Below are 10,168 nucleotides of genomic sequence, written 5' to 3'. Positions count from 1 at the left end.
ATTTTAAAAAAGTAATAAATAAATAAATAAATATTACAAATAGAAAATTTTAGAATTTATCTTGCCTTCCCTCTTTTTGACACTATTCCAAATTTCTGCATGATGTATTCAAGGGGCACTGACTCCACCCCCAAGGTCAAGATTAGATCCTGTTGGGCTTGACTCAACCAACACATTCCATCTGTCTGGTCTTTAATGATTAGTTTAGGATGAACACAGTAACCAAGTCAGGGCAGTGCTCACACCTGTAATCCCAGCACTTTGGGATGCTGATGCAAGATGATCACTTGAGGCCAGGAGTCTGAGACCAGCCTAGGTGACATAGCAAGACCCCATCTCTACAAAATAAAATTAAAATTAAAAATTAACCAGGTGTGGGGGTATGTACCTGGACTCAAGAGACTCAAGAAAGACTCTTGAGTCAAGAGACCCCTTAAGCCCAGGAGGTTGAGGCTGCAGTGAGCCATGATCACACCACTGCACTCTATCTTGGGTGACACAACAAGACTCTGCCTCAAAAAATATTTTTTTAAGCTATTGATAATGCTAAGTCTCTCTTTTCTATTGGATTTGAACCTGAAAGCATGTAGGCTCTGAAGCTTCTGGAAATTAACCCTGAGGTGCTAAAGACCAATAAATGGAAAGCAGGAGTTCAGGATTTGTTCATATCATTGGGGCGTTGGATCAAAACTTGCCTGAAGCCAGTAACCTCTAGAGTTTTCAGCAATATTTATCCCTGTAAATTTCCTTTTTTTTTTTTTTTCTGAGATGGAGTCTCACTCTGTTACCCAGGCTGGAGTGCAGTTGGTATGATCTTGGCTCACTGCAACCTCCACCTCCCAGGCTCAAGCAATTCTCCTGCCTCAGCCTCCCAAGCAGCTGGGATTAGAGGCACCTGCCACCATGCCCAACTAATTTTTTTTTTTTTTTTTTTTTTTTGTATTTTTAGTAGAGACAGAGTTTCACCATGTTGGCCAGGCTGGTCCCTAACTCCTGACCTCAAGTGATCTGCCTGCCTCAGTCTCCCAAAGTCCTGGGATTACATGCATGAGCCACCATGCCCAGCTGATTCCCTTATTGTATAAGTCAATTTAATTTTGCTTTCTTTTTTCTGCTATGGAAAAATAATTGACTAATACAAGCTTATGTGATTTGCAGGTAGTTGAAACATAGTATGTATTCATGGATATTTCCTAACTCCCAAACCAACATTTAAACAAAAGATAATTTTCCTCATAATATTCCCAGTAAGGTAGAGTTATGTACTTGCACACAATGCATTAGAGATAGTGATTTGTGTAAAAGTAATTAAGCTATGATCTTAGAGTGAGTCAGTTGCAACACAATAACTAGAATCAAGGAACCTGAATTCCCATGCCCCTGGAGACATTATCAAGTCTCTTAGGAAATATTGTTGTGATATTGCCTAGACATTTAAAATTTCCCTCATGTTCCTCATAATAAGATTGTGAAAGGTAGTTCCTGTTTAAAAGAACGTAGTCACTTCTCTGACACAATTATTTTCCGCTAAAAACAAAAAGTCAAGCTGAAAGGAAAAGGAATTATTTAAATAATGTTAAGTCAGTTATTTCTCTTTTTTTTACCCCAAGCCAAACTGTATCCAGCTTTATTAAAGATACTTTCCATAAACGATCATGGTATTTCAGGCAGGACCTAGGCAGACAATCGTTACCAGTATACAACTTTCTTGTTTTTTTTTTCTTTTTTTTTTTGAGACGGAGTCTCGCTCTGTCACCCAGGCTGGAGTACAGTGGCACAGTGGCGCGATCTTGGCTCACTGCAACCCTCTGCTTCCTGGGTTCAAGTGTTTCCCCTGCCTCAGCCTCCAGAGTAGCTGAGATTACAGGCACCTGCCACCACACCCAGCTAATTTTTTTTTACTTTTAGTAGAGACGAAGTTTCACCATATTAGCCAGGATGGTCTTGATCTCCTGACCTTGTGATCCGCCCACCTCAGCCTTCCAAAGTGCTGGGATTACAGGTGGGAGCCACCACGCCCGGCCTATAACAACTTTCAAACTCCCTTCTTTAATGGATAACCAAAAATCAGGAAGCCACCATAAAACCCAATGAAGTCTTCATCCGATGCTCTGAACAGGAAGAGTATAGAGTGAGGGTTGACATTTCACGTTTAGCATGTTGTTTAACAACTTTTCACGAGCCAATCCTGACTTTCAGAAAGTGAAATGCAAATGGCAGAATTTATCTGAAGATCCACAATCTAGAAATGGAACCACTGCTCTTTTGAGGGGTGCCATCTCAGTGGCATCACCGTAAAGTCCAGATTGCCTGACACACTGGTAACCAATGACTGGGGGTCAGGTCCCAACAGATGTCTGGGTTTAAGGAAGTTAAGCCTGTGCTGAAAGGTGGCAAGGGAGAAGAGGATATAAAAACGAATTTGTTTTTCCATACCACAAGGCTTTTGTGCCAAGGGGCCATGTGTGTCAAAGTCAGGGAATCCCTCCTCCTGGGAACCAAGAGGAAGTCTCTCAAAACTAAGAGGAAAAGGTGTTTTCCCCACATCAATCCAGCTTCAGAGACATTCTGTTAGGGACATATGCCCCTTCCCCTAAAACAACAATGAAGTGTTCTGTGTGCTCCACAACAAAGCTTTAAAAAAAAAAAAAAAAAAAAAAAGGTAAAACAGAAGTAGCATTTTAAAACTTGATTAAAAAAAGTATTTCAACGCTGTATGGTCACCAGAAGTATACAGTTATCAAAAATGCAGACACTTCACTTGGTATCTCCAGCACTTTCAGCTTTCTGTGCCTGGTCTGTTTGGGCATCTCCATTTTTTGCAGGGTTATTCCCCTTGCCAGCGTCAGCTTTTCCCTTTTTCCCTTTGGGTACCTTCTCTCCCTTCTTTGCAGGGGCCTTTTTACGTTTGGGCTCTGGCTTTGGAGGAGCAGGTTTAGCAGACAACCTCACGGATCTTCTTTGTGGTTCATCCTTCACCTCGGCTTTATCTCCTTTAGCATCCCCTTCAGCCTTTCTCTTGGGTATGGTGGCAGCATTGGCAGGACAGGCACAGGGCGCGGGATGCAGCGGGTCGTGGGCTTTGGTTGGTCTGGGGGTCATTCTCCCCTCTTCACACTGCTCCATCAGTTATTTCTTAATAAAATCAGATAACACAATCCTAGCAACTAGGAAATTGAATTCAAATTTTGAATTGCTCCAACTTTCCGCTAAGCGTTGTCTAGCAGACACACCAGAAGCCCATGACTTGTTGGAATAGAAGGAATGAGTTCTGATCACTATGTGTGAGACATCTTTGTTCACATAAAGATGGAATGCGAAAGACAGGTCCTACTTTTCTTTTAGGCTACATTTCCTTATTCATAGAAGGATGCCCTAGACTTCAGGATGTGGGAAGTATTTTCTTTACCTTCATTATCCCAGACTAATGAGAGGCTTTTAAAATCATAGACTATTAAAGAATCATGATCGACCGGGCACTTTGGGAGGCCAAGGCAGGTGGATCACTTGAGCTCAGGAGTTCAAGACCACCCTGGGCAACAAGGCAAGATCCCCATCTCTACAAAAACAAAAAACAAAAAAACAAAAAAATTAGCCAGGTCTGGTGGTGCACACCTGTAGTCCCAGCTACTTGGGAGGCTGAGGTGGGAAGATCACTGGAGTCTGGGAAGTTGAGGCTGCAATCCGCTGTGATCGTGCCACTGCACTCCAGTCTGGACAATAGTGTGAGACCCTGTCTCAAAAAAAAAAAAAAGAAAGAAATCATGATTTTCAGGTTTACAAAAGTATATTTTAGACTTTTTTTTTTCCAGATGGAGTTTCATTCTGTCACCCAGGCTGGCGCAATCTTGGCTCAAAAAACAAAATCAAAAACAAACAATGATGAAGCATAAGACATCATTCTTTGATCTGTTTTGCCCTTCCAGAAGGAAATTCTTTCTGGCCCATCTTGAAACTCTGCCTCCCAGGTTCAAGTGATTCTCCTGCCTCAGCATCCCCCGCAGCTGGGATTACAGGGACCCGCCACCACACCCAGCTAATTTTTGTATTTTTAGTAGAAATGGAGTTTTGCCATGTTGGCCAATTTGGTCTGGAACTCCTGACTTCAGATGATCAGCCCACGTCAGCCTCCCAAAGTGCTGGGATTACAGGCATGAGCCACTGCGTCCAGATAATTTTTAAAAATACTGATATTTAATGTATGGAGAGTTTGAAAGTTTTGATCGAATTTGATAGTGAGTTTCTGAGTTAAAGAAATGAAGCAGTACATGGGCATATTGCATGATGGTGAGGTTAAAAATAGAAAAAGAAAAAAAAAAACAGCACAGAATAACAGAAAGAAAGCCTCACTAGGAGCTGAGCTCTGGTCTCATTTTATGTATCTCATTGAATTTCTGTGTAGACTCAGTTTCTCAGTCCCTCTGGGCCTCAGTTTCCTCATCCATGAACAGAGGGGCTTAAGCCAACTCATCTGGAGGGACCCTTCCCTGAAGATCTAGGAGTGGATAAGATGCTTAACCTACTACCATGTTAAGAATCATAATGTGAACGAAAAGCTACACATCCTTGGTAGCTTTTCTTCATGAGAAATAAATTGTTCTTCATGATGACAATCAGAAATAAATTGTCAAGTTTAGGATGATAAGACTTATGAAGGATTCTTGAGTAGGGAATCAAATGCCTCATATTTGGCAGGAGCATTTGAGTTTTATCAAAAAAAAAAAGAAACTTTTTGTTTCTTTTTTTGAGACAGAGTCTCACTCTGTCACCCAGGCTGGAGTGCAGTGGCACTATCTCAGCTCACTGCAACCTTGCCTCCCAGATTCAAGTGATTCTCCTGCTCAGGCTCCCGACTAGCTGGGATAACAGGTGCATGCCACCACAGTCAGCTAATTTTATATTTTTATTAGAGGCAAGGTTTCACCATGTTGGCCAGGCTGGTCTTGAACTCCCAACCTCAGGTGATCCACCCCTGTAGTTTCCCAAAGTGCTAGGATTACAGGTGTGAGCCACTGCGCCCGGCCCTAGGGCTATTTTGAGACTCAAATACCTTCAAGGTGCTGTAAAACATTGATAAATCTCAAGAGGCAACTTAAATAAGGAAAAACAAAATTAAAAACAAACAATGATGAAGCATAAGACATCATTCTTTGGTCTGCTTTGCCCTTCCAGAAGGATATTCTTTCTGGCCCATCTTGAGTCAGTGCTCTTCACAAAAGAAGTAAATAGAAAAACTGTAGTATGTATTATTTCAGAATATTACAGGTCCAAGGGGCCTGATAATTTAATAGATACCTTCATTTTAAATTTCATGTTTGAGGCTGGGCGCAGTGGTTCACACCTTTAATCCTAGCACTTTAGGAGGCTGAGGTGGGCGGATCACAAGGTCAAGAGATTGAGACCATCCTAGCCAACATGGTGAAACCCCATCTCTACTAAAAATACAAAAATTAGGAGTTCAAGACCATCTTGGGCAACATAGTGAGACCTCATCACTGAAAAAAAAAAAGTATAAATGAAGCCAAAAACAAAACTGGGCATGGTGGTGCATGCCTGTAGTCCCAGCTACTCGGGAGGCTGAGGCAGGAGAATCGCTTGAACACAGGAGGCAGAGGTTGCAGTGAGCTGAGATCACACCACTGCACTCCAGCCTGGAGACAGAGCAAGACTCTACCTCAAAAAAAAAAAATAAATAAATAAACAAATTCACATTTGAGGGAGCCTGTGCAAGCCTACTCTGGCTCAGGAAGCTACTCGATAATAATAAATAATAATAATAATATTTCAAATTTGAGTTAGATTTGCAGATTGTTCTGTAACTGACATATTAATCAAAAGTAAATCAAAACTCATTGGAGATTGATATCTTAGTCCCTTCTATAATTAAAAATAATTTGGTGGCCGGGCGGGTGGCTTCAAGCCTGTATCCCAGCACTTTGGGAGGCCGAGACGGGCGGATCACGAGGTCAAGGAATTCGAGACCATCCTGGCTAACCATGGTGAAACCCCGTCTCTACTAAAAATATGAAAAAAACTAGCCGGGCGAGGTGGTGGGCGCCCTGTAGTCCCAGCTACTCGGAGGCTGACCAGGAGAATGGCCATGAACCCTGGGGGAGGCGGAGCTTGCCAGTGAGCTGAGACTGGCCACTGGGCACTCCAGCTGGGCGACAGAGGCGAGACTCCGTCTCAAAAAAAAAAAAAAAAAAAAAAAATTTGTGTTTTTGACACAACTCTGTGGGGTTTAAAAATTATATTTTTAGTTAGGTGGAAAAATCAATATAAAATACCAAGTATATAGTATACAAGAGTCCATAGCTACTGTGGTTTTGGCTTCACTCATACTTTTTTTTCAGTGACGAGGTCTCACTATGTTGCTGAGGCTGGTCTTGAACTCCTGCGCTCAAGCAATCCTGCTGCCTCAGCCTCTCAAAGTGCTAGAATTATAGACATGAACCACCGTGCCTGGCCCCATTTATACTTTTTAATGAGAAGAGCATACAATAAGTTGAATGATATGAAATTGCTATCTTCATAGGTCAAAATTTCATTTGGTTTCACCTAGTAGCTAGTAACTCAGTTTATTTAAATGTTCTTATCCTGTTACTAAATAACTTAATTTTTCTTTCTTTTTTTTTTTTTTTTTTTTGCTGGAGTGCGACGGTGTGGTATCAGCTTACCTCAACCTCTGCCTCCCAGGTTTGAGCAATTCTGCTGCCTCAGCCTCCTAAGTAGCTGGGGTTACAGGTGCCCACCACCATGCCTGGCTAATTTTTTGTTTGTTTTTGTTTTGAGACAGAGTTTTGCTCTGTTGCCCAGGCTGGAGTGCAGTGGCATGACCTCCACTCACTGTAACCTCCACCTCCTGGGTTCAAGTGATTCTCCTGCCTCAACCTCCCGAGTAGCTGGGATAACAGGCACCTGCCACCACACCAGACTGATTTTTGTACTTTTAGTAGAGACGGGGTTTCACCATCAGCCTGTTGGCCAGGCTGGTCTTGAACTGCTGACCTCAGGTGATCCTCCCACCTCAGCCTCCCAAAGTGCTGGGATTACAGGCGTGAACTTAAATCTTTAAGGAGGAAAAAAGTATGCAGTTAGGAATGGTGGGGCTCAGAGTTTATAACAGGAGAAGCCAGCTTAAGTCCATTTTTCCCAACCACTTAACTTAAACCATCAAAGTAATACAACATATATACAATTTAAAGAAAATCAAAGTACAAAAGGACTAAGAATGAAAAGTACTTATATCCTGCCTATATCCCACAGAAAAATATCCAAGATCTTTCAATCCTTTCAAGTTTTATTTCATCTGCTCTCTCTTTGGCTCTAAGCAACATGCTTATATACCTATTTTTCTATTAGTCAATTCCAAACACTATTAAGTCTCTGATATGATAAATGAGCTATTTGTGTATTGTTCCACTTTATCCTCCATTTATATTTTGTTAATCATAGTACTATTTTGTTATTCTGTTGGTGATATTTACAATTTTAAAACTTTTACTTCCAGTTCCACCATCTTATTTATTTGAGACAGAGTCTCTCTCTGTCACCCTGGCTGGAGTGTGGTGGTGCCATCTCAGCTCACTGCAGCCTCTGCTTCCCAGGTTCAAGCGATTCTCCTGCCTCAGCTTCCGAGTAGGTGGGATCACAGGTGTGCGCCACCACACAGGGCTAATTTTTGCATTTTTAGTAGAGATAGGATTTCATCACATTGGCCAGGCTGGTCTCGAACTCCCGGCCTCAAGTGATCCACCTGCCTTGGCCTCCCAAAGTGTTGGAATTATAGGCGTGAACCACCACGCCTGGCCTGCTGTCTTTAAATAGGATCTCTAAACTCCTTATTATGTATGAAAAAGAAATGAACATTTCCACATCTTCCTTCAACTCTCACTTCTCTATAGACCTCCTGCCTCTGTCAGCTCCACCACTACTTTTGTATTGTCAGAGTTTACAACATGGACATTTTGCTCTATGGTCATTATGCTGATCCTAAGTATTTAAAGTCAATAAACTGTAATTATATTGTTTTAATTATGTAAATAGGATTCACTGCAGAACAAAGTGCATCAGTTAGAAAAGGTAAATCTCTATCGCTAATCTATGCCACTAGAAAGAGAATGCATCAAACATCAGGGCTGAATGATTACATCTTCAAACACTCAATTAGTGTGCTTTATATCTGGAACATAGTTTTCTGCTGTTTTTCATTGCTTTTCCTTTTGCTTCTTAACAAAAGAAGCACATGCCTTCATCATAGGACTAAATTTATCCAGGATCTTAATCCCACGCTCCATGGCACGGACTCCACTTTCTGCTTGCAGGCATTCTTCTCTGTTGGAAACCAGTTGCTCGCTTGGCCTGCCAGACAGCTGTCATTCTAGGCCTGCCTGACATTGCACTCCTGGGTTAGGACTAGTTTTTCTTGGATCCCAAGTTTTTCTCATTCTTGGATTCCTTTGCCTTTTTAGTGGCCTACTCTTAATTGATTTTTTTTTTTTTCCAGAAAAACTTTATGAGACATGAGTTTCCTGAGTTCTGACACGTCTGAATATGTGTGGCAGCTTGACTGGGTATGGTATTCTGAGACGTATTCCTCTAAAGGCGGCACTCCACTGTCTTCTGGCCCTGAGTGTAATGGGAAGACTGGTGCTGTTCAGACATTTGTTCTGTTGTAGTTGGCCTGTTGTTTGTCCTCTGGAAGCTTTCAGGATCTTCTATTAGTATTTTCTGTACTGTAAAATCAAAAGGTTATGGTTAAGTATGGGTCTATTTTTATTTCTTTTTTTTTTGAGACGGAGTCTCGCTCTGTGGCCCAGGCTGGAGTGCAGTGGCCAGATCTCAGCTCATTACAAGCTCCGCCACCCGGGTTTACGCCATTCTTCTGCCTCAGCCTCCCGAGTAGCTGGGACTACAGGCGCCCGCCACCTTGCCCGGCTAGTTTTTTGTATTTTTTAGTAGAGACGGGGTTTCACCGTGTTGGCCAGGATGGTCTCGATCTCCTGACCTCGTGATCCGCCCGTCTCGGCCTCCCAAAGTGCTGGGATTACAGGCTTGAGCCACCGCGCCCGGCCTATTTTTATTTCTTATGTCTGGCACCAGCATACATTTTCAGGCTGAAGACTCCTGTCCTTATCTCTAGGGAACTTTCTTCTATTATTTCTCTCATTATATTCTCCCCTGAATTTTCTTGTCTTTCTTCTGAAAACATATAAAGTGTCAATCCAGGAACTATTAGTTGAACAGCATCCTTCCTGGATTAACCCTGTATGTGTTTGGACTTCTAAAAATATTTTCAATTCCTTTTATCTTTCTGCTTTAGGCTTTAGGAGATTCCATTGACCTCTCTGTTCAGTCCTTATATTGATTTTTTAATTTTAGCAACTATATGTTTAATTTCCAATAATTTTCTTCATGTCACTGATTGTGCCTAATATATATGTATGTATATATATGAGTGTGTATATAGATATATACATACATATCTTTATGTTGATTACATATATATAATCAACATCTTACGGATAAAGTAACTTCTTAAATTTTCCTGCGGTCACTATTTAGAATACAAGAAAAATTCTCTTATGTCCCCAGAATTATCTGTTTCCTATGAAGTCAGCTTTTAAAATACCTCCTTTTAAAAGTGTTAAATTTATACCTTCTTTTATTTTGAGACTGAGTCTCACTCTCAGCTCACTGCAACCTCTGCCTCCTGGGTTCAAGTGATTCTTGTGTTTCAGTCTCTCAAGTAGCTGGGATTACAAGCATGCACCACTATGCCCAGCCAAATTTATACCTTCTTTTGGTTATTTTTCAAATAAAAGAACCACGAAAATGTGTATCAGGAAAATTGGCCATCCTTTGTCCCCAATTTCTTTTTCACATCTGCTCCAATTTTAAAAGCATTCTATTATGAAAAATTTCAAGCATATACAAAGCAAATACAGTATAATGAACCTCATGTACCCATCACCTGTTGATCTAAAAGAAAGAAGCTTAGGCAAAATTAATATAGAGAGTTTATTTAGGCCAAGGTTGAGAAGTGCAGCCCAGGACACATTTCCAGGTTGTCTAGGCGAGGGCTCCAAGGAACAAAGGAGAGGTTTAAGTTTTTAAAGAAAAAAGGATGGCCCGGCGCGGTGGCTCAAGCCTGTAATCCCAGCACTTT

At 41.4% G+C, this 10,168-nt stretch overlaps 1 pseudogene; it reads right to left on the bottom strand.

Moving 5' to 3' along the window:
• Positions 1 to 2,730: 2,730 nt before the first annotated feature.
• On the bottom strand, positions 2,731 to 3,459 carry LOC108522339 (non-histone chromosomal protein HMG-17 pseudogene; annotated as a pseudogene).
• Between the last annotated feature and the right edge of the window lie 6,709 nt (positions 3,460 to 10,168).

This window comes from Rhinopithecus bieti, unplaced genomic scaffold (assembly GCF_001698545.2).
Source record: "Rhinopithecus bieti isolate Rb0 unplaced genomic scaffold, ASM169854v2 scaffold_2654, whole genome shotgun sequence".
In the NCBI taxonomy this organism is placed as follows: Eukaryota; Metazoa; Chordata; class Mammalia; order Primates; family Cercopithecidae; genus Rhinopithecus; species Rhinopithecus bieti.
The sequence above is the reverse complement of the archived record's forward strand: the minus strand, read 5'-3'. Positions and strand labels throughout refer to the sequence as shown.